Genomic DNA, 6114 nt, shown 5'->3' with positions numbered 1-6114 from the left:
ACTCTTTCTCCTCTGTTTCTCCATGCTTCAAATCTTACCAGGTCAGGAATCTCAAGAAGCTAGAGTCCAGAATATACAGGCCCATATATGGCTGACTTGGGGCTACTTGCTGCCAAGAGATCTTACTACCATTTATTTAGTGTACTGAGTGTATAAGCATAAGTCCGTACCTCACCAAGCAACTGAATTGGGTTCCCTTCCTCTCTGCCCCAGTATCACCCTCTCATCTTGCCCCAGACCCATGAAGTCCTGAGAGAGAAAACAAATTCAGCATTTGAAGACTAGATTCTGGAGTTCCCGTCATGGCTCAGTGGTTAACGAATCCGACTAGGAACCAAGAGGTTGCGGGTTTGATCCTTGGCCTTGCTCAGTGGGCTAAGGATCCAACATTGCTGTGAGCTGTGGTGTAGGTTGCACACGAGGCTCAGATCCCACATGGCTGTGGCTCTGGCATAGGCCAGTGGCTACGGCTCCAATTGGACCTCTAGCCTGGGAATCTCCATATGCCACGGGAGCGGCCCTAGAAAAGGCAAAAAGACAATAAATAAATAAATAAATAAATAAATAAATAAATAAAAGTAAATAAATAAATAAGTAAATAAATAAAAAATGAAAACTAGATTCCAATCCTTCAAGCCTCTCTCCATGCATCCATCCTCACCCACTGAGCTTTATCAGTTAGGATTGCATTCCGTTGCATGGGCCAGAAACTCAGGAACTGTGCCTTAAACAAGTAAGGGGATCATTTTCTTATTATGCAAGATGTCCAGAGGGGGAGGCCCAGAGCCGGTACAGTGAATGAGGGAGACCATGAGAAACTTAGGATCTGGAAATTCCTGTTGTGGCTCAGCAGTAATGTGCCTGACTAGGAACCATGAGGACGCAGGTTCGATCCCTGGCCTCGCTCAGTGGGGTAAGGATCCGGTGTTGCCATGAGCTGTGGTGTACGTCATAGACGTGGTTCAGATCCCATGTTGCTGTGGCTGTGGTATAGGTCGGCAACTATAGCTCCGATTTGACCCCTAGCCCTGGAACCTCCATATGCTGCAGATCCAGTGGCCCTAAAAAAGACAAATAAAATAGAATAAAATAAAAAATTAATTAATTAATTAAAAAAGAAAGAGAAAAAACATTTCTCTGGTACTCTTACCTAATTCAGGACTCTTTCAGACAAATCACCCACCATGTCTTATCTCTCTATTAGCCATGGTCAAAACCCAGCCTATAATGGAATTCCCATCATGGCTCAGCAGTAACAAATCAGACTAGCATCTGTGAGGACGCAGCTTCAATCCCTGGCCTCGCTCAGTGGGTTAAGCATCTGGCATTGCCGTGAGCTGTGGTGTAGGTCGCAGACATGGCTTGGATCTGGTGTGGCTGTGGCTGTGGCAGAGGCCAGAAGCTACAGCTCCGATTGGACCCCTGAACTGGGAACTTCCAGATGCTGTGAGTGCAGCCCTAAAAAAAAAAAAAAAAAAAAAAAAAAGACAAAAAATAAAATAATAAAACCCAGCATATAAGTTCCCTGTTAAGCCCAGGGTTTCCTACACTATACCACACTCCACCGACGCAAACTCTCACTCTTCTCCTGCTTCCCCAAACTTTGGGCAGCTCCCTTCACCTACAAGCCCTTCCCTGAGGTGGAGCGTCTCCTGTGACCTTCTCAGGTGAGGGGTCTCTTCATCTTATACCCAGGGAAGCTCAGGGAACTTCCAGACAAGTGCTCCCCCACCATTCAAATGAGACACAATGAGGCTCACACTTTGGGCCCATTCTGAGAAGTCGGTGCTATTTCCAGACCTCCTTGTCCAAACCTTCCAGTCGTGTTCTTTCCAAACCCCTGAACCTCTGGCCAGAACCACCATTCAGAAATCAGAGTAAAGCCTTGTTATTTCACCTAACTTCCCCTTGTAGGAAAGTCAACAAAGAGGTATACTGCTCAAAATCCTGCCAACTGGGAGGAGTTCCCGTTGTGGCTCAGCGATAATGAACCTGACTAGTATCCATGAGGACATGGGTTCGATCCCTGACCCTGCTCAGCAGGTTAAGGATCCAGCGTTGCTGTGAGCTCTGGTGTCAGTCACAGACATGGCTTGGATCCCACATTGCTGTGACTGTGGCATAGGCCTCAGCAGCTGCTCTGATTCAACCCCTCATCATATTCGACTTCCATATGCCACCGGGGCAGCCCTGAAAAGTAAAAAAAAAAAATGAAAAATAAATAAATCCTGCCAACTGGAAGAATTTCCCTTCCTCATTACCACCATGTGGATGTTTTTCACTGTCCACTCCTGGAGGAGGCTGGCAAGTCTCGAAGGACCATCTATGAACAGGATCAAGCTGTGTTTGGTTCAGTTTGGGTTCGGTTGGGTTGGGTTGGGTTTTTAGAAGTCAGTCATAGGGAGCTCTCCACGGAGCCACAAGTGTGGGCTGAAGGAAGGACAGAGGAGTGGACAGCGCAGGCGTGTTGGAAAGTCTGAATCACAGGGTCGTGAAACCTATTTGTGTCCTCCAAGCCTGCCCAGACCTACTCCTACCCCTTCTCCTACGTCTGCCTACTCCTCCTCCAAGCCTGCCCAGATCTACTCCTTCTTACCCCTGATGACTGAGACCTGACTTCTTAGCAGGAGTCCGGGTGGTCAGGTCATGATCATGCATCTAGATTTAAGCCCCGGAGCAAGTCAGCAACTGTTTCTCAAAGGAAAATCGTTCCTTGCTTACAGGAGTATGACGTTGCTCTGTATTCCTTGGGGCTCTTTGTGATGATCAGAATGTGCCACAAGCTTCATATATATTCTGATAGGCTGCAGGATAGAGGAAGCATTGAATGTTCTGAGCCAAAAGAGAAAAATTAAAGCCAGCCTATTGGAGCGTCATGTCTTATTCTGGACTCCATACAAAGCTGATAGCTCGGGGGTCCACTTGTAAACTGATCCAAACAAACACCCAGTATCCAAAGAGGCTCATTATGCATCATGCCTCTTTCTTGGTGGTAGGAAAAATAACATTAAACAGAATTTGTTTCCTGCTGAGAAAAGGTAATAGCCTAAGAGCCCCCAAACCGCTGGGACTCTGGAAACTTTACATAAATTATTTTGCAATATCTTTGACTTACATGCCTTATGAGAGTAACTAAAGAACATGCTACTTCCTATTCTCCACAGGCTATCAGCCTAATGTCATCAATGCCCGGATTAGTGGTATACACTTTTTAAAATGATAGTTTTGTTGCGATCTTTATGGATGAGATGGGGCACGGAGTCAGAGTTGATACATCCCAGTGGCAAGATGGCAAACGTATATTGCTGACCCACTGGATGAAAGCAAAGTAGTTCCCGAGTTCTCCACTTATTAAAAGAGATCAAAAATATGCCAGCCAGGAGTTCCCGTTGTGGCTCAGCGGTAATGAACCCAAATAGCAACCATGAGAATGCGGTTTGATCCCTGGCCTCCTGCAGTGGGTTAAGGATCTGGCGTTGCCATGAGCTGCAGTATAGGTTGCAGACACGGCTCTGATCTGGCATTGCTGTGGCTATGGTGTAGACCCGGCAACTTCAGCTCCAATTCAACCCCTATCCTGGGCACTTCCATCTGCCATGAATGCAGCCCTAAAAAAAAAAAAAGTATATATATATATATATACACATATGCCAGCTAGATAGCTGCCCATTAGATCTGCTCCAGTAATAAAATTCAGTGTGGATGAGCATTCACAGTGGAAATCACAAGTTAATTAAATTTATAATTTATCATCATTATACAGGACCATTCCTCTTTTTTTGCATTTGCCAAACTTGTAAACATATCAGAATGCAATAAAGAACCATTAAACCTGTGTATTCCAATGTTTGATTGTAACATAATCTCTGAAATTCCCCCAGAAATAGAATCTTGTTTTCCATACACCCTCCAGAGAGTTGAGCCAATTACTCTGATCAGCAAACTACAATGATATTCTTATGACTGGCATTTATTTAATCTCATCATATAATAGTTTTCCTAATAAAACAGCCACAATTATTATAGGAGGGGGACGCCAGAAGAAGATGTATGTTATAATATCATCCTTTTATTGGTGGCACTCAGCTTCACCTTCATTCGAGGGGCTCTAGATTTTTTTTTTTTTTCTTTTTCAGGTACACCCACAGCATATGGAAGTTCCTGGGCCAGGGACTGAAATTTGAGCCACAGCTGTGACCTATGCCACAGCTGAGGTAACACTGGATCCTTAACCCACGGCACTGAGCCAGGGATTGAACCCACGATGCTCCAGAGACAACACCAGATCCTTAACTCGCTGCCCCACAGCAGTGTTGGGCTTCAAGGCCTCTTCAAGGAAAAAGAACTCAAAGCCTTTGACCAAGACAAGAATCACCAGACCCTTATCATCGCCCCACCCCTCTCATTGTAATGCCCCCTCCCCCACCTCGAGCCACCTGCCCTACTCCTTCCTGCCCCTCCTAGGAAAATATGTGTCCCACTCCTCACCCCGCCTCTATAGGGTCTTATATGCCCCCAACCAGCCAGCAAGTGTATCCTAAGACCCCTCTTTCCCCAACCAATCAGAAGGTCAGCAGGTGTACGGCGAGACCTCTCTTCTCCCCAGGTTATAGAAACAGACACGACCAAGCACTCTGCGTGACAATCAGGAGATCGGCCCCCTGCACTTGCAGCTTCTCTCATCTGAAACTCTTCCTTTCTCTTCAGGGTCGGCTCTCCCTGATTGTCAGGAAGTTGTCCCACTGCACCTGCAGCTTCTCTTATCTCAATAAAAAGAGTTCTCCCCACTCCGCCATGCTCATAAACTCTTCTTTCTTTTCACCCCAACACGAGTCCAGAAATGCTTTTCTGACCCACGTGCACAGACCACGCCAAGCAGGAACTCCAAGGGCTCTCGCTTTTTTGAACGATTCGTATTATGGCATGGGATAAGAAGGCTTATTCTCTAATGCAATGGCTTGAGCCAAACATCCCTTTCCCTTCATCAATGGACTGCCTCTTGATTTCATTTCTAAGGGCCCTGTAATTTAAAAACCCCAGCCAGAAATGTATACATGCCTGATAACCTCTTAAATTCTTCACACCAGGCCTGCCCTGCTGCCTAAGGGGATGACTCTACCCACGTGGCCTCTGCTATTCCTTGAACTCAGGCATTCCAAGCTTTTTTCAACCACACCAAGATCAAGGAGCCTGCCTCCATTGTAACATACTTCATCAGCATTTTCTATCTCTCAAGGACAGGTTGTAAAGCTCTTTTAAAATAGTGGAGTATTTCTCGCAACAGAGCATCATGGCAAGGATAGAGGGCCAGTCCCCTCAGTTCTATCTGGGGACATAATAAGGGGGCAGCAAGGCATTCGTGATAGATCCAGTTAAGCATCTGTTATACAAATTCTTTTTTTTTTTTTTTCTTTTTAGGGACGTACCCACGGCATATGGAGGTTCCCAGGCTAGGGGTATAATGGAAGGTATAGCTGCCAGCCTATGCCAGAGTCACAGCAACACTAGATCCGAGCCACATCTGCGACCTACACCACAGCTCACAGCAACACCCGATCCTTAACCCACTGAGCGAGGCCAGGGATCAAACCCACGACCTCATGGTTCCTGGTTGGATTCTTTTCCACTGCGCCACAACGGGATATCCTTTTTCTGTTGTTGTTACACAAATTCTTGAAATTACTGATCCAACATCATTAAGACTCTTAATGGTCTTTCTGTGTCCTTTAGTAAAGACCAGCATTTAATCCAAGATTATACAAATTAATCTAGAAAACAAATAGAAACACAGCTGGTTAACTAACTCTAGCATAATTTATGCTGAATCTCTAGTAAGTACACCCAAATGAATACTTTGAGTCCCATCCCTGGCGAAACATCCTCGAAATCCATTTCAAAAATATCCACCTAGACTTTATTTATTTATTTATCTTTAGGGCCCAAAGTGCGGCACAGAGAAGTTCCCAGGCTATGGGTCCAATCTGAGCCGCAGCTTCAGGCCTAAACTACAGCCATAGCAACACCAGATCCAAGCCACATCTGTGACCTGCACCACAGTGCACAGCAACCCTGGATCCTTAACCCACTGATGGCGCCAGGAATTGAACTCCCATC

Source organism: Phacochoerus africanus, chromosome 12, assembly GCF_016906955.1.
Source record: "Phacochoerus africanus isolate WHEZ1 chromosome 12, ROS_Pafr_v1, whole genome shotgun sequence".
NCBI lineage: Eukaryota > Metazoa > Chordata > Mammalia > Artiodactyla > Suidae > Phacochoerus > Phacochoerus africanus.
The sequence above is the reverse complement of the archived record's forward strand: the minus strand, read 5'-3'. Positions refer to the sequence as shown.